The sequence below is a fragment of the Canis aureus genome, chromosome 25 (genome assembly GCF_053574225.1).
Source record: "Canis aureus isolate CA01 chromosome 25, VMU_Caureus_v.1.0, whole genome shotgun sequence".
Classification (NCBI taxonomy): domain Eukaryota; kingdom Metazoa; phylum Chordata; class Mammalia; order Carnivora; family Canidae; genus Canis; species Canis aureus.
Window position 1 is genome coordinate 28706115 of NC_135635.1, and position 23550 is coordinate 28729664.

At 37.8% G+C, this 23550-nt stretch overlaps 1 protein-coding gene across 18 annotated transcripts in view; it reads right to left on the bottom strand.

Moving 5' to 3' along the window:
* PLEKHA5 (pleckstrin homology domain containing A5) overlaps positions 1–23550 on the bottom strand; it is a 241865-nt gene that overhangs the window by 161667 nt on the left and 56648 nt on the right. The window lies entirely within an intron of this gene.

Below are 23550 nucleotides of genomic sequence, written 5' to 3' on the forward strand. Positions count from 1 at the left end.
AAAATGAGGGTGGGGCAGGACTATTTCCTGTTTTCTATTAAGAGACAAAGCAGCATTTCTTTTTTTTTTTTTAAGATTCTTATTTATTCATGAGACAAAGAGAGAGAGAGAAAGAGAGAGAGAGGGAGAGAGAGAGAGAAAGAGGCAGAGACACAGGCAGAGGGAGAAGCAGGCTCCATGCAGGGAGCCAGACGTGGGACTCGATCCCAGGACTCCAGGATCATGCCCAGGGCTGAAGGTGGTGCCAAACTGCTGAGCCACCGGGGCTGCCCCAGAGCAGCATTTCTTAATGCTCCTTCCCCAACATCAGAATAGTCCTATTTTTCCCATTCTACTTGAGGATATTCTTAATCGGTTAGTTAAAATACAATCATTATTATAACAGAAATTTATTAACATAAAAAACAATTTGTTCCTTTTATTTACTCATTCAGCCCACAAATATTTATCAAGTATTAACTTTAACAGACATTGTGGTACATATTAATTAGGGATATGGGTGTACAAAGGTACAAACCTCTCACAGAGCTTACATTCTCATGAGGGAGTAGATTTAGCGAACAATATGTAAGATGGTGGAAAAGGGCTGAGTGACAGGGTGAATAGTCCGGTCAGGAGAAGTCCTGAAGATGCAGCATTGAAGCGCCAGCTTGAACAATGGCTGTTAGTCTAATAAGGGCTTTACTGGCAGCATATCTGAAGAAAAGGAAGGCTTCTGTGAGCACAGTGTGGTGCGGTGAGGGGAAAACAATTAAGAGATGAGGTCTGAGAGGCAGCGGGTCAACTAGTGTTCGATTTATAAACCAGAAAAGAGACTTTGGAAAATATTCTAAATGCTACAGAAAGCCACTGGAAGGCTGTGTGGTATGATCTCTTTTGCAGCTTTACATTCTAAGAAGATGCCTCTGGCTACCATATGGAGAATGGATTGAAATGGGTCACGTAGCTGCTGCTACTGTCTGGATGAGGGAGGACAGAGGCACAGATTCATTTGGGATACTTTTTGCAAAGAAGACGAGTCAACCGGGCCTACTAAGAGATTGGAGAGGAAGGAGGAAGGGTGAAGAGAGTAATTAAGGATGCCTGGAAGGTTTTTTGTTTTTTCTGATTATGTCTATGCAGAGAGATCAGTGAGTACAGACTTGGAAAAAGGTCTAGGTGCGAGATGTAGATTTATGGAAGACTGGTATGTGGTGTGCAAAGAGCCTTGGAAGTCAATGAGGTGACCTAGAAGATAACACAGGATAGATGTTATGCTTTCATCAATCAACCATGCCTACTATGTGTAGTAGGGCCTGATGCTAGGTGTTTGGTGTATCTGAGGGGGAAAAAAAAAAGAAAAAAACATGACAAACACAAAATCCAGATCCTTGCCCTCATGGAGCTTATACTCTATCAGAGATGATAAACATAATAAATGAGTAATCCATGTAACATGACAAAAGGGGTAAATACTATGGAAAAAAGAAAAAAGTCAGAGATGTGGCTATGATAATGTGGGTTACAGTAAGCCTCAATCAAAAGATGAGATGTGAGCAAAAAGCCAGGCAGAGGGAATGGTCAGTGTCAAGGCCCTGAGGCAGTAATAAGTAAGATCTTCCAAAGTAAATTTCACTGGCATATTTGAAGAATGGAAGAGAGACTAGAATGGCTACAGCAAAAGAAAAAGAGCTTATAAAAGAGTAGCACAAAAGCAGTAAGAAACCCAGAAGTACGTGATGGCATAGAAGCCAAGTGGGAAAAGGTGTTAAGGAGTAACTATATGGAGATGTTGCCAAGAAGGTAAGATCAGAATGAAGAGGTTCTTAATGTTCTTAATGTTGAAAGAGCAACAGTAGAGAAGAGGACCATCTCTGCAGAAGGGCAGGGAAGGAGGTACATTTGGCAAGGGGTATATTCATTTCTAAAGGTAATAAGACAAGTTGGCTCTCAGAACTTAACTAAATTCTTGATTGATTGCAGCCAACAAAAGAGGATTTAAAATTTTTCAGTCAATATCATCAATCAATTCTGGCATCCAAAAAGCCCATTCTGCTTATTTTCTCACTCCATTAATTATAAACCAACCCAAAATCACTACTCCATGATTTTCTAAAAATAAAGAAGGAAAAAAAAAAGAAAAAAAAAGAAAAGAAAATCACAGACAGAACAGAAGCTTCCGCAGCAACATGACACCAACTACCATTTGTTGAGAATCATTCCAGGTACTGTGATATTATACGACTGATCTTTTGTTTGCACAAGAACAGTCAGATAGGTTTTACTATATACACAGTATATATAAGGACAGGTGAACAGGACAGAAACTATCCAGGGTTGTGCTGCTCGGAAACTGAATGAAAGAATCCACGTTTTTTCTACTTTGCTCTATCTACTCTGCCACATAGTGTCTCCCTTCTATTCATATTCATCTAAAACCAGAGGGCAAACAAGGGTAGGTTTTCTTCTTGCTTTGTTAAACACTCTTGCTAGCTAGATAAGGTAACGTTCATTCTTTACAGAATTAACATTGCTGCACTAACAAATAGACAACTTCCTCAATTTTTTGTCTCCTTCCTCTCTCCTATCCATCTATCCATCCATCCCTTCCTTTATTTCATAAATACTACTACTATATACAAGTAGATACTCTGTACACTAAGGCATTTTAGAAAAGTTAGTTTTCCAAAATAATAACACCTTCCAAAATAAGCATCGCTGCTGTATGAAAAGCATAATTTGCCAATACATCAACAACAATCATAGAATTGTGTGCTTTATTCAAATAAGTTACAAAAATGACACCAGGAATTAGGTTAGATATCTTAACGTTCTTTTGGAAAAATCACTTTTTGATAATTCATGGTCCAAATTTTTTTATTATACATTTATAACCATATATAAGATTTACAGTCTAATGACCTATGAAGAATCAACTTAAGTCATTTATTATGTGGTAATTTAAAAATTTTGATTGAGATAGCTCATCCCTAAAATTTTTTAAATGATCACTGACATATAAATCATAATCTGCTGAAAACTGAGAAAAGAAAAAGAATTCTTAAGGAGTTTTAGAAAGGGTCACAAGCTCTCATGATACAAACAAAATCCCATTCAAGAAATTAGACTCAAAACATCATTAAAGTCGTGGGAAGAACATAACCACTGCTTTTAAAAAATTATCTAAATTGATAAACTTCAGTCATCTCAATTAGTGTATGCAAGGCAAACACCAGATGCTCATTAGGCCAAGTTATATAAACAGCAACAAAGAGAAAACAAGATGCCAAAAGTCAAGAGAATAATCAATAGGAATGGCTGCATAAATTAATTTCTGTACTGTGGAACATGTCGTGCATGCAGCTGGTAAAAATAGTAAGGCATAAAGAACGGTGTGTCCTGTCATGGAAAATATCTGATATATGTATATTATCTTGGGTAAAGGAAGCAGGTAGGAGAATAGTAAATGTTAACGGTATGGATAAAGGCTACTTTCATTTTTTTTACTTTATACCATTTTGTGCTAAACTGTTTTAGTACTATGTATTAGTTATGTAATTAACAGTTAAAAAAAAAAGGAAAGGAAATGGAAAAGGGAAGAAGGGGTGGGAAGGAGGGAAAAGAAAATGGGAGGAAAATAATAGGAGCTGAGAACAAGATGACAGATTTATGGGCTGGCAGTGTGATGTGGAGACATCTGGAGTGAGATGTCCCCAGATTCAAGTCCTAGTCCTCCTGTTACTGAATTTGGGCAAGTTAAACTCTCCAACATTCAGTTTACTCATGTGGTGAGTGAGGATAAAACACTATTTTTTACCCTATGGACTTACTGAGAGCATTAAACGAGCCAATTTTTGAAATGCGCCTAGCACAAAGCCTGAAATAGTGTGAGTGCCCAATCAATGGTAGCTACCGCTATTTTCTAAAATTAAAATGCAAAAAAAAAAAAAAAATGCAAAAAAAACTTCACTTCTAAATCTTTTCCTCTTGATACTGTATCTTATAATCTTTTTTTTTTTTTTTTTAAAGATTTTACTTATTTATTCAGGAAAGACCCAGAGAGAGAAAGAAAGAGACGTAAGCAGATGGAGCACCAGGCTCCAGGCAGGAAGCCTGATCTGGGACTTGATCCTGAGACCAAGGATCATGCCCTGAGCCAGGGGCAGGCGCTCATCCGCTGAGCCACCCAGGCGTCCTGTCTTATATCTTAACCATAATATTATACTCTGGTATAAATTCTGCTCACTCATTTAGAAAAGTAGGTTTTAACAATGAGCACAAAGTCAACCCGGTAGGACAACATATGTTGGTGGTATTATTGGAAACATATTTCACCTAGGATTTCCTTGTCCACCTGCACAGGAGTGCCTACTTCCTTGTTCTTCCTCATATAGCCCTGAGCCCTAAACTTTGTGCTAATTATTTGGAAATTTCACTTTTCAATTTGTCTGCAGCATATCATTAAGGCTGGCAAGTGCCTTTATCTCTTCAAGTCATTCCACAGTAGAATGATAGGAAATGAAATTACTCATGGGCATTTTCTCAAGACTGTACTTCCATGTTAAAAAAAAAAAAAAAAAAAAAAGGTGGGGGGCAAAACTCTAATCATAAACCATAACAGATTTCAAAGTAAATAAAAAAATCCCTAACTTCTAATTTGAAGTCAGAAATATATTAAAATGTTTAAATTGGTTTTTCACAATAACCTAATTCAGTCAACATAATGTTCACATTTGCTTTTCAAATGCTGGCTTCACCTGTTCTCACATGGGCCCTATTCAAAGCTCATGAATTTTCTTAATAAGCAAAGTCTTGCTTAATGAAGCATTATTCTTGTGAATCTTACAATAGTCTGTCCCTCCCTCTTCTAGTTAATAAGACTTTTCTTCTAAAAAAAATTAAAAACAGTTTTAACACTGCACCCTCTTTTATGTTTAAAAGTTCACTTACATGCTATTGTCCTTAGATTTATGCATCTGAATCAACACTCCAAAACCTAATCTTGTATTTAAGTTTAAAATTTAGAGCAGGGGTCAATAAACTTATCCTTCAGAGGACAGTAAGTATTTTAGGCTTTGAGCACAGTCTTTGTCACAAAACTATTGCTTCTGCTATCACAATAGAAAGCAGTCACAGAGATATGGAAACTGATGAATGTGGCTGTGTTCTAATAAAATTTTATTTATAAAACCAGACAGCATGATGGATTTGGTCCACAGGCCCCTGTTGCCAAATCCTAATCTAAAGTAAGTGGAATGTTATGACAATCTTCTATGTATCTACTCTTTAAAGGTGTAGTAACACATGTCTCTGCCCAATTGGGTCTAAAAGGTTATTTTACTTGTTAATGATTAGTATTCTCCAATTTTACTGAGAGCAAATTATTTTCTATCCTTAATAATTTCATCTAGGGTCTTCCCAGTATTTAACTAATTTTTCATAATTCTGTACTTCGCTAACTGAACAGAACTTGCTTAATCATTCATACTTCATCAGGAATCTCATTTTCTGAAATTTACCATTTTTATACCTTTAAATTCTCTCCAAAATTCCTGTGAGAAGTAGAAATGTCAATACTTCTCTACAAATGCTTTACAAAATTCAAAAATAAAACAAGGGCAGCCCCAGTGGCGCAGCGGTTTAGCGCCGCCTGCAGCCCAGGGCGCGATCCTGGAGACCCGGTATTGAGTCCCACTTCGGGCTCCCTGCATGGAGCCTGCTTCTCCTCTGCCTGTGTCTCTGCCTTTCCCTCTCGCTCTGTCTCTGATGAATAAATAAAATAAAATCTTAAAAAATAAAAAAATAAAAAAATAAAATAAAACAAGTATTTACATGTTTACTTTTTCCTTCGTTAAAAATTCAAGGCAATCATTAATAAAGATACCTGTTTATGTTATGGTAGCTAGTTTCTAAGATATCCCCGAAGGATCCTCATCTCCTGGTACTCAACACCCTCGCAGTACCCTTCACTGCTGCTTCTGTCTTGGTTTCCTGGACAAAGCCAGGTGCCAGGTCATGAGGGCACGGAACCCTGTGGAGAGGCCCACATGGAGAGAAACCAATAGGCAGCCCCATCTTGCCGGCCATGTGATCCTCCAGCTGAACCTTTCAAACTTTCAGAGACTGAACTCCAGCCAATATGGAACTAAAACCATATAAGACACCCTAAGCCAGAACTGCCCAACCAAGCAGCTCCAGAATTCTTGCGCCACAGCAAACATGAATAATAAGAAATGATTACTGTAGTAAGTTTGGGAAGATTTAAGGACACAGTGGATCCTCCTTACTGGATTAGATTACAGTTTAGCTTATTCTGTATAACTTAATGAATATTATGGTTCATGGCAGCTGCAGTTGATAAACAAGTATCTCCTGTCTTGCAATAAGATGAGTTCAGGGGACAAGACTGATATTACCAAGAAGCAATTAGGCTGCATAGCAGTGATGACTGCTTGCTGTTTGTTCAAAAGCATTCAATGTTAACTCAATGCTTGCTGTCTGGAAAGCTTTGTGCCAGAATATAAAGATAGTTTAATTTCTCCATAGATGCACATGACTCATAATAACAATTATAAGCAAAAAAACAATCCTGACTTCACCACATCGGTGCCCATGTAAATCTCACTATTGCACAGGGCAATATTTGTAAACTCTGGTCTAATCCATTAGAGGCTAATGACATGCAGTTAATGGGATGCTTTCTACCAGCACTTCAATTCATGAAACAGAAGAGGAGATACAAGTAGTATGGGGAAAGTATTTTTTCATTTCAATTTTATATAAAAAAAGTATTTGTATGTGAACAATACATCATGAAATAGGTATTTCTTACTGTAGATCATGGTCATAAAAGTTGAAAATCAGTGACATTAAATACCAATGGTAACATCCTTAGCAATTACGGATGAGTCACCACGTTCCCAGTTCTTACCCATCCCTTTCTTCTGACTTCTCTTCTGCCTGCCTGCTAAACACCTGGGCTCCACAGCTCATTTTGTTTTCACACTGAGATTTTTAAATCTCTGTGGAAATTGGCTCTGACCTAGTTGGTTTTTTTCCTAATCTCAGTCCTGCCCATTTTGAAAATAGGAAAGTCTCTTCTCCTTGGGGATACCTCTTTTAAAACAGTTAGTGGTTGACTCAAGAGTGAGGCAAATAATAAAAGGAAGATCATATGGGGAACTTGAAATAACACTCAGATTACTGAAATTTCTAACTAAATGAATCATATTCACTTCTCCAACATGTTGGAAATAATTAGATACACTGGGCTTATAGGGTTGGTACTCTATAATGCTCAGAAACAATATATTTTCCACTAGGTGGACTCTCAGATTGTTGTGATTTATATGCAGTAAAGTTCAAAGGTTTTATGACAAAGCCTGTAGAAACAGGAAGTATCCTGAGTCCAAGAATTACCTCCCAGTTCTCGCTTTTGTAGTGTCTAGCACAGGCTTTGCATTAAACTGATAAACGTACAACTATATTTTTTAAAGATCTTATTTATGTAAGAGAAAGAGAGAGAAAGAAGGGGGAGGGGCGGAGGGAGACGGACAAGCAGACTCCCTGCCAAGCAAGGAGGCCAATGACTCAGGGCTTGATCCCAGGACCCCGAGATCATGACCTGAGCCACTCAGGTGCCCAATGAAAAAATATTTTTAAAAAGACTTTGGAAAATTAAACAAAAATTATCCAATCAAGTGATAATTAATTATTTATAATGCTTTAAGAGAAAGGCATTGATAACTGTAAGGAAGTTTTCCTAGCTTTAAACCAGTATTTCTACCACTGAAAATATAATACTAAGAAATAGAGCTAAACATTTCTTTGAACTGTCTAATTAAGAAGATGTCGGGATTACTCCAAAATGAGTCAGGATAAGCAAAAATGGTCAGGGTAATGATTCTATTGTGCACTGACGGTCTTCTTTCTACCAAAAAGGCACAATGAAGCTTAAGAGAAGCTATGGGAAAAATGATACTAAGACTCAGCTGATTAATAACTTCTAAAAAACAAGCTACAAAGGGGAAAATGGGGAATCAACATGCTGTAACCAGACCTCAACATTTAATAAGGAAATGGATTGATGTCTTTTGAGAAGCAGAGAAAAGCAAGTAATCAAATTCCTCTAGAATGAGATCAAGCAAAGGAGAAGGGTATTAAATCACAAAAAGTCTAATGAAAAAAAGTTCTGGCATTTTCCAAAGTTCTTCTAAGCAACATTTGATTTTTTTTTAATTATTCAAAAAGCAGTTGTTTTTAGGTCAATAAAATTTTAGCACAGTTATGTCATCCTCATCCTATCATTGGTCTAAACAAGACCTAAGAACTTGCACTCCACTCTGTTCATTGGCCTAAATTGCAGAAAATGTTGGCATTTGCCAAATTTATTTTTCTAGCCCACTTTGAGTTCCAGACTAGTATACTCAACTGCGTGCCTGAAATCTCTCTACTTGGATTTTCCCACAACCATTTCAAACTTCCCCTACTAAAAACCGAATCTCTTGACCTTTCCATCCTTCAATCCACAACTCTTCCTCACTCCCCACCTTACCCCACCCTCCAAAAAGAATAAACCATTTTTTCTCATTTCAAAATATGGAACTTCCAAACCAGCTGGCCAAAGTCACAAAACTGGAAATTATTCTTCCCCTATAATCCAACAAATCCTGTATGTGTGCATCTCCAAAATCTCTCTCCAATTAGTCTACTTTCCTGTATCTCTGCTGACAATTCCCGTAATTCATGCAACACCTTTTCTCATTTGGATAAATGCAATAGCTATGTAACTATTCTCCTTTTTCTATTCTAAGTCTTGCATCATTTAATTCTCCACTCAGCAGAGTAATATACAAAATGTCACTCTCCTATTTAAAACTTTCAGTTTCTGAAATAAAGTGCTAAGACCTTAATCGGGCTGTAAGTCCTTGCAGTGTGGTCCCTGGACCTGTCTCCAGATGCAGATGGGGAGACTCCCAACGTCCCTTACTCCTCCAGGGAATCCAGCTGCCTTCAGATCCTGTGAATCTTTATTTATTTTTTTTTTTAAGATTTTATTTATTTATTAATGAGAGAGAGAGAGAGAGGCAGAGACACAGGCAGAGAGAGAGAGAAGCAGGCTCCATGCAGGGAGCCTGATGTGGGACTCGATCCCGTGTCTTCAGGATCACGCCCTGGGCCGAAGGCAGGCGCCAAACTGCTGAGCCACCCAGGCATCCCAGATCCTGTGAATCTTTATAACTTATAAGGTTTCTTTCCAGCAAACTAACTCCCACTACTTATCTGTCAGGTCTCAGCTTAAGTACTTAAAAATATAATTTACCTCTGTGGTTATTAGTCTATTGTCCATCTCTCTCTCTTCTGTGCTTACAGCTTCAAAAATTAAGTGACAGCGCCTATTTTATGCAACACTAACCCCAGAAGCCACAAGTAGCTTTGGTATATAATAGAAGCCCAATAAATATTTGTTCAGGGAAAGGACTTTCTTTTAAATTTATCTCACCACTAATATTACATCATGCCTTGATATATAAATTATAAATGTAAACAAATAATCACAAGATAAAATATGAAATGAATAAACTTACAAGAAAATATAATCAATGAAATATGTTCTAAAGAAAATAATCTCAACATATATCATAAATCTATCCATTTGCCTTTCGGGATTACAAACTTATAAATATATTAATTTTGTAAGTCAAATTACCAGAATAAGACCCTGAAGATAAACAAGCATTACAGGCTATTAGATAGTTATTCCATGGAAACATTTACTCTAGGTTGGCTATTACCGGAAGCATCAATGAAACTGCAGAGCCAGGAACATCAATTCTAATATGATTTGTCCCTAAAATAGTACTGAAATGATTAGATGAAAAACAGATGTACAATTTTAATATTTTAAATTGTTTATATTCTTCTTATACATTCACAATACTGAAAGTATCATTATTATATTTTTTAAGTGAACATACTAACCCGAAAACAGATGTTATTTATGAAAAAATGTATTAAGACAGAAAACAGAACAGGAAAATAACTTGGGGGGAAGGCAGCAGGGACGAGTAACAACTTTAATTTTCCTTACTAATTTTACTTCAAAGTCCTTATGTTCTTAATACTAAAATTCTGGTTTAAACAGTTCTCAAGTTCTGTTCATTTCTGATCTTAATGACCTAGCAATGATTAAGCCTGCATAACATGAAGTGGCCACATTCTCCTTATCACCCAATTGACTGTATTATTCTCATTTTTCATCATGACATTGATGAGACTAGCAGAGTTCTGACAGGCTGTAGACCCAGAATGGTGTGCTGCTGCTCAAATTAAAATATGCAAGTAATTTGGCAAAGAAATCTTTGAAAAACAAGCATTAGTTTCTATGAAACTTGGTCAGCCATCACTAAGCATTCTCTTTGCAGAAATACTTCTCACTACTGAATGGCACAGAAATATAAATTGAAATAGATCACATTAAAAAAATTGAAATGTTCCAGTCTCACGTTCATATAAGTATGTTCTCATAAAACTCATTTGTTACCACTCTTTCCCTGTATTCCTAAGTGCTCCATTTAAAAGTATCAGCATGGGAACACCTGAGTACTTAGCAACATTCTCCTAGGAGAATGAAGTATGAAAACTGAAGTGACAATGAGCTGGTCTGATTTTTCAACCCCATATTTCACTCTAAAATACTTCCATTTGAAGATTTACTTGTATCTTCTCCATGCAGGCCTCAAGTCATTGACTACAGGGCTACAAGATGTGGTGGCCCCAGGTGATTCTCAACCTCTTGGTACTCCGGCCCTTACATAGACCCTTTGCCCAAGAAATACACCTGATTGTTATATACAACAGGATATTGCAGAAATGACAAAAGCTTAACTTCTAAGGATAGGCCACCGAAAACACTGAGGCTTCCCTCTTGCTCTCTTCAATCAAATCACTGGGTAAAGCCAACCAGGTCCTCCAGGTCCTCCAGATCCTCCAGCCCCAGTGAAACCTTCAGATGACTACAACCCTGATCAACATCCTGACTGCAATCTCTTAAAAGACTCTGAGCCAGAACCACCCAGCTAAATTACTTCCATAATTCCTGACTCACAGAAACTCTGATATTAAATGTTGTAAGCTGCTAGGTTTTGAGGTAAACTGTTAGGGAACAAGAGAACTAAAACACAATACTTCATCATTTCTAATCCAATCATTACAACCAATCTGAGGCTCAGTAGGCCTAGAAATGTTACATGTAGATAAGAAAACACTTCATAATCTAAGCACAAAAACCCAAAAGTCAGATTTAGACATACTGAAAGCATGCTTTTTGGAATTCCATTTGTAAGACCTCAACTATGTTAACTATTGCTACCACAGGCCATGATGTTACCACACCAAGACCTGATGAAGCCTGTCATAAAGAAGATGCCCATTACTGGCTTGATAAATCAGTAAACCAACATATGATGTGGAAATAAAAGAAACAAATGTTACCAGGGCTGGTAAGATTCATAGCACACAGCTTTATCACTTGCTTGCAATGTTTCTTTCAACCACCAGAGGGCAGGAATGGCACACTGTTCTTTGGCCTACTAGTACTTAACGATGCCTAAGCATTTAGTAGGAATAAAATAAAAATTCTGCACAAATGGAGGAAGAGAGAAAGGGATGATGCTTGTCAATAGTAGGAAGAGATTAAGTCTTACTATGATACACTTTATGGAGTGTAAACTGAGTTAGCATACAGGACTTCATAGGCTAATGTCAATTAGAACTAATTCTTGGGGATCCCTGGGTGGCGCAGCGGTTTGGCGCCTGCCTTTGGCCCAGGGCACGATCCTGGAGACCCGGGATCGAATCCCACGTCGGGCTCCCGGTGCATGGAGCCTGCTTCTCCCTCTGCCTGTGTCTCTGCACCTCTCTCTCTCTCTCTCTGACCATCATAAATAAAAAATTAAAAAAAAAAGAGAACTAATTCTTGTATTTCATGATTCAATGCTGATTCATTAATGGTATTCTGGAAAGGGAATAAAGCAAAAAGTCACAGAGGCTAAGAACATCAGGCCAATTTCGAAGAACACATGACTAGAACATGGGGAATATGGACTGGGACTCAAGTGCAAGCAATTTTTTCACTCTTGCCTGTTTGTTCTACCTACCTCACCAGAAATTAGTTGGTATTTCTCTTTTCTGAAATGCCTGTTTCTATAGGAAACAGTAAATTTAGTATATTAAATTCAGGCACATTCTCACACTATCCACAGGTGATTAAAACTCAACTTTCTTGTTCTGTATAAGCAAAACAAGCATCCTTATGTACCTAGGAGGAGCTATACCCAACACAGGTGCAGTGCCCAGAAAGAAATAATCACCTTCTCTGTGGCCAGACTCATTAACTCATACCTACTAAGTCACCACAGATGTCACAATGCTTCCTGAAATCTTACTATCATAGCAAGTATTTTCCAATTGCCCCATTATTTTTAATGTTGCCTTGCAGCAAATAGTTTTTACTGAATATATTTTTAAATATTCATCATTTTCTATTGAATCAGAAGCTTACTCCTAATAACAAAATTAACAGAATCATTTTCCCTTTTCTTCAAATTGCTTAAGTTAGCTAGAGTCAGGGATGACTTCATATTTGTGAAGGCCTTTATGAGGCCTTTGGCAAATTATGTTGCTTTTATGGTTTATGGTCTGATTCCTAGATCTAAGAATTATGGCTGGCAAAAATATTTATTAGAGGATAGAGACATAATGAATAAAATGGAATCCCAACATTTCATAAAGGATAACCCTGGTGAAAGAAGCTAAAGGAGATAAATGGGTTAACTCTTGATTAATCTAAAAGGTGTTAATAAAAAATACCCTATCCCCTCAACTACAATAAATGGCAAGATGTTATATGTATGTTTATAATAAAGACCAAATTATCCCAAGGACACCCACTAATTAGTTAATGATAACAATACTGGATTTGGATTTATGGGGAAAATCTTGTTGACAGTAATGTTGGAAGAATAAAGCAGGAGCATTTAATTTGGCTCAGATGGCCTCTATAGATCTGTAAACCCCAGATCCTTTGCATACTTTAAAATACAGAGGCACATAAGGCATTCTTTACGTAAATGAAACTCTTTCACCCTCAAATAACAGAAAATCAAATTCAAAATAGCTTAAGCTGGGCAGCCTGGGTGGCTCAGCAGTTTAGCGCCACCTTCAGCCCAGGGCATGATCCTGGAGACCCAGGATGGAATCCTACGTCAGGCTCCCTGCTTGGGGCCTGCTTCTCTCTCTGCCTCTCTCTCTGTGTCTCTCATTAATGAATAAATAAAATCTTTAAAAAAAAATAGCTTAAGCTAAAGAAGGGAATTCACTGGCTCAAATAATTGAAAAATCCAGAAGTAGATCCAGTGACTCAATTCATATGGTAAAGGTGTGTCTGGGTCTCAGCTCCTTTCCTCCCTCCCTCCTTCCCTCTCCCTCCCTACCCTCCCTCTCTCGTCTTTCAGGTCTCATAGATGCAAATCCCAGGAGGGCAGCTAGAGGCTTACACCTTTCCTGCTTCAATCCAACAGAAGAGATTCTCTTTCTCCAGAGCTTAAGGAAAGTCCCAGGATCACGTCTCACTGGCCCAGTTACATCTTGTATGAGACCCCTGAGGTCAGGTCTGTAACAAAAACCCCTAAGACCAGGCAGGCCTGACAGTGAGGAAGGAGTTACTATTCAAGGAAAATATGGATTAGATTCTCAGAAGAAAGAAAGAATGATGGGCAGGGTACAAAATAAATTTAAGTCATCTATGAATATCCAGTTTCACAGGGATCCCTGAATCCCCTTCTTCATAGTTAAGAACCAGCATAAAAGGGGTTTCAAGAAGAATAGGTGCATTGCTAACATGTTACCTTAAACCTAACACTGTACCACATTGCTCATAGTTAAGTAACTAATATCCTAATCAAATCCAGTGCCTTACTTGGCTTCTTCAATTTAGAAGCACAACATTTCCCTCCCCTGACTCTGTAATTAACTCTTCTTGAAGTTTTTCTTCCTAAATTTTATTTATTTATTCATGAGAGAGAGAGAGAGAGAGAGGCAGAGACATAGGCAGGAGAAGCAGGCTCCCTGCCTGATGAGGGACTGGATCCCAGGAACCCGGGATCACAACCTGAGCCCTGAGCGGAAGGCAGATGCTCAACCACGGAGCCACCCAGGTGCCTCTTCTTGAAGTTTTGCTCTGTCTTCTGACTTTGGCTTCCAGAGTATCCATATGTCAGGTTCTATGAACTCTCTTTCAGGCATTCATTCCCCAATTTCTTCCCTCTTTTTCTTTTTTTTTTTTTTTTAAGATTTTATTTATTCATGAGAGACACACACACGCAGAGAGAGAGAGAGAGAAGCAGAGATACAGGCAGAGGGAGAAGCAGGCTCCATGCAGGGAGCCCGACATGGGACTCGATCCGGGGTCTCTAGGATCACGCCCTGGGCTGAAGGCAGCCCTAAACCGCAGAGCCACCTGAGCTGCCCTCTTCCTCTTTTTCTATCTCATTCTATCACTTTCTATTTTATCTGCCACCTTACTTCAAATGACACTCAAGTATTCATCTCCAGACAAAAAATCCTTTAAAACAATTCTATTTCCACATTTCTAAAAACCAAATATATTACCTCAAAGCCTAGGTGCCACACCCTAAATATTCAAAACAAACCTCTTTAACAAAACCAGCCCTTCATCCCTTTCAGTTATCTGAGAAATCATCTGATCACTTCAGGATTCAACTCAGATATGGCATCTTCCATGAAGCCTTCCTTCTTCTCTCCTCCCCAGCCAGAGCTATGTGCTCTCACAGCACCCTGCCCAATGCTCACTGTCGCAGCATTTATGCCACTTCAGGTAACAAACGATTCACTTCCTGAGCTCTTACACTAGACTATATACTCAATAGCAAGACACAGCCAAGTCTTACTTCTGTATCCAATGTGCCAAGCAGAGTGGCTGGCACATAAGAAGCTCCCAATGAATGTTTCGTGGAAAAAGGGAAAAAACCTAAGTCTTATTAAAGATCTGTAAGTTTAAATTATTTACTACTTGCTAAAAAGGACTGTCAGGAAAAAGATTTGTTTAATTTACCATTTATTATTATTTTTTAAAGATTTTATTTATTTATTTGAGAGAGAGCACAAGAAGGGAAGAAGGGTAGAGGGAAGAGCAGTCTCCTTACTAAGCAGGGAGCCCCACGCAATGCGGGGCTCAATCCCAGGACCCCGGAGGTCATGACCTGAGCCAAAGGAAGATGCTTAACCAATTGAGCCACCCAGGCGCTCCTTGAGCTACCATTTGAACAGATACTGGTAAGGTCTAAGCAACAAGACTGCTACCAAAATGTGTAAAATAAAAGTCAGAAACCAGAATTAAAGTGAAAAATCGCCACTTTCCTTTTTCCTTTTTCTTGGTAAGCCCCTGGGTTTAAAAAAAAAAAAAAAAAAAAAAAGGCAGACATGGAACGCTAAGAAGCTTCTCTTTCTCTCCAAGGGACTAATAACAACTCTCCATCAACAGACACCAGATGTCCTTGCCATTGAGGCCTTAAACCTTTCCTTACAGGGATCGAGCACCCCAGATGTTATCCCTTGACACAAGAGATGGCTTTTTGAGACAGAGCTGCCTGGGAATGAGTCAATTCTTCATGATACTCTTCTTTGTGATATTCTTCACTTTAAAGTGTCTTTAATCCTTATGACCTTAATTTTGGCCTGAGAATTCATGATTTACCCGTTTCTATAACACTGACCACATTACTTACTGTCTCCATTAAGAGATTAGTGATCTAACTAATCTGAATGTCTTGATTTCCACATCTTTAAAATGGGAATAATAGCAGCCGCCCCAAAGGTTGTTAACAAAAGTCAAGCAGCAGAAAAAGCCCCTGAAGCACAGGTGGGGCTCATAAAGGAGGTAACGATGACAGTGGTAACAGCTACTTCCTGGTATTCATAAGGGACATTCAGGTTTGCTGGCTTACCTAACATGGCACGTCTGCCAGTCACCTGAGAGCAGCTTTCTTTAACCTACTCCAGGGTGGCATTATTCATACTCATCTTGTGGTACATATATTTTAAAAATAATTCATTCCTTCTCATGACTCCTAAAATTTAGTGTAAAATTTTACACATACTATGAACTCTTTCCACTCTTTGAATTTCCTTTAAGCCAATCAAGTAGTGATAACATTTTCATTTGTGTTTGTTTAGACTTTAATAAGCAAAAAATGGTTCTCTTTTTCATTGCTATGCACAAACTCAACTTATAAACCTCAACATTAATTGTTTTTGGTTTTCTCTTTAGATTATTCACATTGACACCAAGCAACTGTGCTCTGTACTGTTTTTAGTACCATTACACATAACATTGGAAACTGTCCTCCTCAACCTAGTCCTTCACCAGCAATCACTACAAATAAAAAATTAAACATACCATATTTCTGATATTTTATTTATAAGTATTGGATTGTAGCCCATTTTTTTAATAGTTATGGAGGGAGGAGTTAGTTTGAAGGCAAAAATATTTCTGATATTTCCTTTCCATACTTCTGAATGATTTTAGTGGAGACACAAAGTGACACTGATTCAATATCAAGGAGGCATTAGAAATTTGATGAGGAGTCTAGTCTGTGTCACTTCATCTTGCTTATGAACAGATGGAGAGTACTAAAATTAGATTAAAAGTAAATTTCAAAAAAAAAAAGTAAACTTCAACTTCTACTATTATAAGCAAAACCACAAAAGACATGTACATTTGTTTTCTTAAAAATACCTAGTTCCACACAAATTTTGTCATTTAAGTTTCCATATATAAAAGCTTTGCAAGAAACTGAGGCTTTTCTTTTTGGGGAAAGATCAATCTATAAGAATAAACACAATCAAAACATTAAAAATGTCAAAACTATTTCTCTCACTGGCAATAACAACAGAAAGCAAGTAACAGCTTGGATGGGGAAAAACAAATCTGCTTCACAGTTCAAACTCCAGAAATGTAAAGAAAAAGTGCCCTCATCTGGCCAAACAAAAAACTTAACATCCTAGGCGCACATACTAACTTGCTCAAGTATAATTTTCAGGGTTTTAATTGGTATAGAAATAAATCTGAAGGTTTAAAAAAATAAGTAGCAAATCCAGCAGTATAAACTTTTTTGCTGTTTTCTACATATATAACTATTTGGTGTTAAAAAACAACTATCTAACCATAAAATATAAAGCAAATTATACAATACACAGTCTCTCCCCAACCAGATATATTAGAAACATAGTAGGAAGAAAATACATTGTTACCAATCCTCTAATTTGAAAGTCATTAATTATAAAAAAGGCATAAATATAAAATAACTTTATATCCTAATGACAAAGCTGATTTATGACCATCTTATGCTATTATCTGATAAAAAAAAATCTTTGTAAAACTTTGAGAGTTCAGTTTTCCTTCCTGAATACTAATATGCCATTTGAAGTTCAATGTTGGTAAATTACTTATGTTCTCAGCTGACATCTCTGCCAAACAGACCCAGTAGAGCCCTGAAGAGAAATACAATTTTCAGCAGTACTGACACTAATGTTAAAACTGAAGTGCTATAGATGAGTAATCCTACCATTAACCGTAATGATGATGAGACAATACTAATATAGAAATCGCTCAAATGTTAGCTAGTTGCCAGGCCCTGTAGGAGGTAGGCAGAATGCCACCCCCACCCCCAAGTCCGTGGCCTAAGCCCCAGAACCTGTGATTAGGTTACCTTACTACCTCATGTGGCAAAATGGCCCTGCAGATGTGGTTAAAATTGAGGGAGAAAAGATGGAGACTTGTCTGCATTATCTGGGTGGCCCAATGCAATCACAAGGGCCCTTCAAAGTAGAAGGGGGAGGCAGGAGAGTCAGAGGGAGGTATGACTATGGAAGAAGGGTTGGCGATGCAACACTGCTGGCTTTGAAGATGGGAGAACAGAGATGATGAATCAAGGATACGAGCAGCCTCTAGAAGCTGCAAAAGCAAGCAAATGGATTCTACCAACACCTTGACGTTAGCCCAGTGAGTCCTGGGTCAGGCACCTGACCTACAGAACTGCAAAGTAATGAATCTGTGTTGTTTTAAGCCACAGACTTTGTGGCAACTTAACAACAGCAACAGAAAACTAATATACCGTGCTAAGCCCCATTACCCCTCATACTAGTGAGATAGGTACTATTATTAATCCTACTTTTTTTTTTTTAAATTTATTTACTGGAAAGAGGGAGAGGGAATCTGAAGCAGACTCCATGCTGAGTGTGGAGCCCAATATGGTGCTCAATCCCAGCAACCCTGAGATCATGACCTGAGGTGAAACCAAGATTCAGACATCTGATCAACTGCATCACCCAGGCTCCCCATTAATCCTACTTTAGAAAAAAGAAGGTGATCCTTAAAAAAAGAGAGGGGTGCCTGCGTGGCTCAGTCAGTTAAGTGTCCCACTCTTGATCTTAGCTCAAGTTTTGATCTCAGGGTTGTGAGTTCAGGCCCTGCGTTGAGCTTCACATTGAGTGTGGAATCTACTTAAAGGGGGGAAAAAGGGGTTGGGGGAGAGATTAGGTTGACTTGCCTGAGGTTGCACAGCTAAATATACTTTGACTAGGACATGTCCATCTGCTATCAATGTCATGTAAGGATGGTGCCCACCTTCTAGATCACTCACTGCCTTCAACCTGTAAACATGACACCACTGAGCTCTGGTGTTGAAAGTGTTCCACTAACTTCTCCTACCCTCACACCCAATGAGATCTTCCAGTTACTGCTATTTGAAACTATTCACGTTACATCTCTCCTTGTTCAACCAACCTTTGGATCATTAGATCTTCTATGTATTTTTACTTTCCACATCCGCTGGGCCATACTAAAGTAGAACAGATCACTTGTATAAAAATACTATTCAAACTCACTCCCTATTACCAGTTCCAGTCATGTAAGGTCTCCTTCTAAAGCTTTCGATAGCTCTTCAGTATACAATCAAGTAAAACCTGAGTTCTTTTAGGAATCTGACTTCAGGAATCTTTGAGGGATCTCAAAAGGATCTAATCTTTCCATCTTCCATTACTGCTTCGCACATACTATGAGATACAATCAAATGTAGTCCTCAGGCCCATATTCTGGCAATGTCTCACTTCGACATCCTTTGTTGTGCTATATTTACCTAGAATGTGTTCTTTCAAAAACCATACCTGGCCCTAAAAAAGAGCACACCAGCCACAAAGACCTACAGAATTTTGCTTATACCACTTAGCCCCATTTGGCTTCAGACGCTAAGGACCCAGTTAGGCTAAAGGAGATGGTATACCATTGTCATCTTTAGGTTGGACATCCTGGGTCCAAATCCAAGCTCTACCACTTTCTAGCTTTGTGATCTAGGACAATTATTTCACTTCACTGGTTTAGGTTTCCTTATCTGAAAAGTGGGGAAAATAATAGTACCTTTCTCATATGGTTTTTTCAAGAATTAAATGGATTACCACACATAGCTGACATATGGATTCTTGATTTTTACTACAATTCCCCCTAAAGAAGTACCTTCTCCCTTCAATCTCAGTCTACTTTGCTGATACACAAATGATGTACTAACTCATGACCCCAAGATCAAGAGTCACCTGCCTTCCCAACTGAGCCAGCCAGGCACTCCACAACTGATATATCTAATCATTACCTTCCCTATTCCCAAAGAATTTGATCTTGTGATCCATCACACGCTGTCAAGCTATGCCTCTACTTTGACCACATGGATTCCAATTCCGAATCCCTCATATTATAATATGATTTAGTACCTCCATTCACCTTTTCCCTCCTGACCAATCCCTCACTCCCAGATCAGACACTTAATACATTTTCTTAATCACAGATTTACTAATCAGCTTAGATACCGTGACTTTAATAACTGCCACAATCATGATGAGCTCTGCAGATGAGTTAGTCCCTGCAGGACTGGCTTCTCCAGCAAACCCCTTTTCCTAATATTGCATCAATGGAAAAGGTCAACATACTGTTATTGTTGTTATTGGTATATGTCTTATTCACCTACACAATTATAGGTTTCTTGAGAGCAAGGATCATGGAATAATCGTCTTTGAATTTACCAGATCTAAACACATTTTTATTTTTGATTAAGCTGACAGATGAAATGAGTCACATGTGACTCACAGTTGAGTACCAATCAGCAAAAATAGCTTTTTGTTTATCATCCCTTCCCCAACTACTGGTAATAAAATACACACACACACAAATTTATCCTTGCTTATAATTATAAGCTTTAAAATGAATGACACCACTATAGTTTCCTCAGGTTTTCAGTGATCTATCTTGACATTACTTTAATTATCTTAGATTGATATATTAAACCCGTTTCACACAAAGCTTTTAAAAATTATTTTGAAGTATCATAATAATAATCAATATAGTCACATTAATGTTTTCACTATCACCTTTCATTATACTAAGTTAGTGTACCTTAAGTTTTCAGAGTCTATACTTCAATACTACGAAGTTATTATGCTACATTCAACAAGGGACTTCAAATAGCTTCAAAAAACAACAGAGTACTGGGGTGCCTGGGTGGCTCAGTCTGTTGAGTGACAGACTCTTGATTTCAGCTTGGGTCATGATCTCCGGGGTCATGGTATCGAGCCCAGTGTATGGCTCCATAGGCAATGGGGAGTCTGCTTGGGATTTTCTCTTCTTGCTCTCCCTCTTGCCCCTCCCAAGCTTTCTCATGTGTACTCTCCCTCTAAAACAAATGGACAGATCTTAAGAAAAGGGGGGGGGGGGACAAAGTATTACAGTTCTGCTTCATTTACTCATATGCTTCTCTTTTAACCTTAGCTTAGTGCTAAACTTGACTTGCTTTAAGTCAAATTCAAGTCTAACTCATGCCAATATTGGTCTGCAGCTATCAAATATTCTATTACCTTCTTCTATTTTATTATGTTCAGTTCAGGCCATCTCAAGTAAACAACAAAATTTTCTTAGAGAGGGAAGTGTTCATTTTAATCCAACATTATCCACAAGATTAAAGAAGTAAAACTGGGGCAGCTGGGTGGCTCAGTTGGTCAAGCCTCCAACTTCTAGTTTCAATTCAGATCCTTATCTGCTTCAGATTATCTCTCCCTCTCCTGCCCCTCCTGCTCATGTGCATGCTCTCTCTCTCAAATAAATAAATCTTTAAAAAAGGAACTAATAAAACTCATTTGTTTCTTTTTACAATTACTCCACCATAACTACAAGATTTCTTTCAACTACCTTTCCATGTGAAACATACAAAACTTTAGGACAATAGCTCAGAACTCTGACTGTACACATTATAATCATCTGTGTAAATCTTTAAAACTAGATCCCCAGGCTCTATGATAGAGGGGTCTGATTTGGTTGGTCTCTGGTCAGTCCAAGTTTAAATGTTGTTGCTGATGACTTTATAGGAGCCACAGTGAATAAGAAGCACAGCCTGAGGAATCTTTCCTTTTTGAAAGAAAATATTGTATGTCAAAGATCTATATAAGACATATGTAGATATATATTTAAAATATGTGTCATCTCTAATCAGTCATCTAATTGAAATAACTTATGTAACAAACATACTTTAAATCATCATTGTACCACATATCTTTGAAAATATAATTGCAATAATCGCTGTCAAATTTTCCCCCCAAATGCTCCGTCTTCACATTGATGACTTTCTAAAATAAACTTCCAGGTATAAATTTTTTGTACATCAAAAGTAATAACACAACATATATTCTAAATACCTTTAATCCTCAGTATCTGGCCAAATCACTCCCTAGCCGCTTGTTGCCAATTTAAAATTCACTTTCTGGATTAGTCTACAAAACAAAACCCCCTGTGTTTTATTATTTTTTTGCATGTGGAGCACCCCAGATTTAGTATACCTTAGCCCTGAAAATGACTCCCCCGCTCCACCTTGGGCTGATGGAGGAGTTTTCTGCAGGGCCTGCAAAATAGTCTTGAGAATGAAAATGCCCTTGATGACTGTCAAATGAGCTAGTCTTTCAGAGTAAAATTTAAATCCCAATGGTGATTTAAAGTCTATATTCAGCTGTTAAGCCCTTTTGGACTCAAATAGCAGACACACATAATAAATCTCAAAGCTGACAGTTTGAGATTTGCTTACTACCTCTGGCACTTCTAAGCCAGAAAAAAATCATTGGCATAACTGCACTGTGATACAAAGCATAAAACCAGTATAACACCAACTACGGGGTGGGGGGGGGAAGCTCTGAAAGGTCTTTGCTTAAATAAATGCCACACTTTCATATATATTTGTCAAGATCCATTCTACATTTGATTTTTTTTCATCTCTTTCACACACACACACACACACACACACACACACCACTATTCTGTTACAAGAGGCTGAATTTCATCTCCCCTGAAATTAGCTTGCCTGTTAACTACTTTAACAATCCCATCTCTCTCCCATAATGCCAGGGAAAAACCTATATCCTAAAATTCTATATTTAACACTTTATTTGTTTGCAGTTCCAATTGGTTTTCAGGTTTCCTTCCAGTCGTTAGCATTATGCATGAATTTACAAAATTGTGATCACAGTTGTGTATCCATAATCATTTCTTCTGTTTCAATATAAATATTGTTAAGCAGAGGCTTTTAACAATAATGCATAAGATATTTTTTAAAAAGGAAAAGCATTCAAGAATAGCTATATAAAAAAGTAAATTTCACATTTACAAAAAATTTTATCCAAAAAACTGGTTTCCCAGTGCCAAGGAATTGAATGTCTTCCTTTAAAATGTAATGTAATCATCAGAGTCATAAGGGTTTCTGAAGCAGGCAATATGTGTCTGTAATTAAAAATTTTTCCTTTCTATCCCAATCAAAATAAACTGAGTAAGATATGCAAGGCATACATAAACTTCTGGATTTCAACTAGATTAACATATACCACCAATCACTATAAATAATTTTACTTTTCCTTTAAAAAAAAAAAAAAGCAATTAACGGACATCACCACATTTTAAATCCTACCTCCACAAAGATGAAGAAACTGACACCCAGTAGGGCAGATGCTAGTGGTGCTGCAGTACAAGGCAGGAAAGCAGAGTCCTACCACTTTCTGCCCAGGACGGATCTACATCAACCTGAAAATCCCAGTAACTATCTCCCCCCAAAAAAGTGAACAGCCTCTAAAAGCTAACAATTATTATCATATTACCTTTGTACATTATCACAATGTATTTCATTACATGGATTTTGTAACTTCAATCATGAAAACTAAGAATAAAATTAACAACCTACTTGGAAAATGTGCTCAAGCATTCTACCGCATGTCCCACTTCATGTAAACCACACCGAGGCAATCTGTCTCTCCAGATCTTGATTTCCTTGTTTTTCCATAAGTTGAGAATGCTGGCCTAGCTTTTAATCATCCCCATGTACACTATTGTCTTCAATTAAGGATGGGATCAGTTTGACGTTTTAGCTATTTCTGCTGCACTGACTTGGAATAATGACTTCTGAACAAAATACA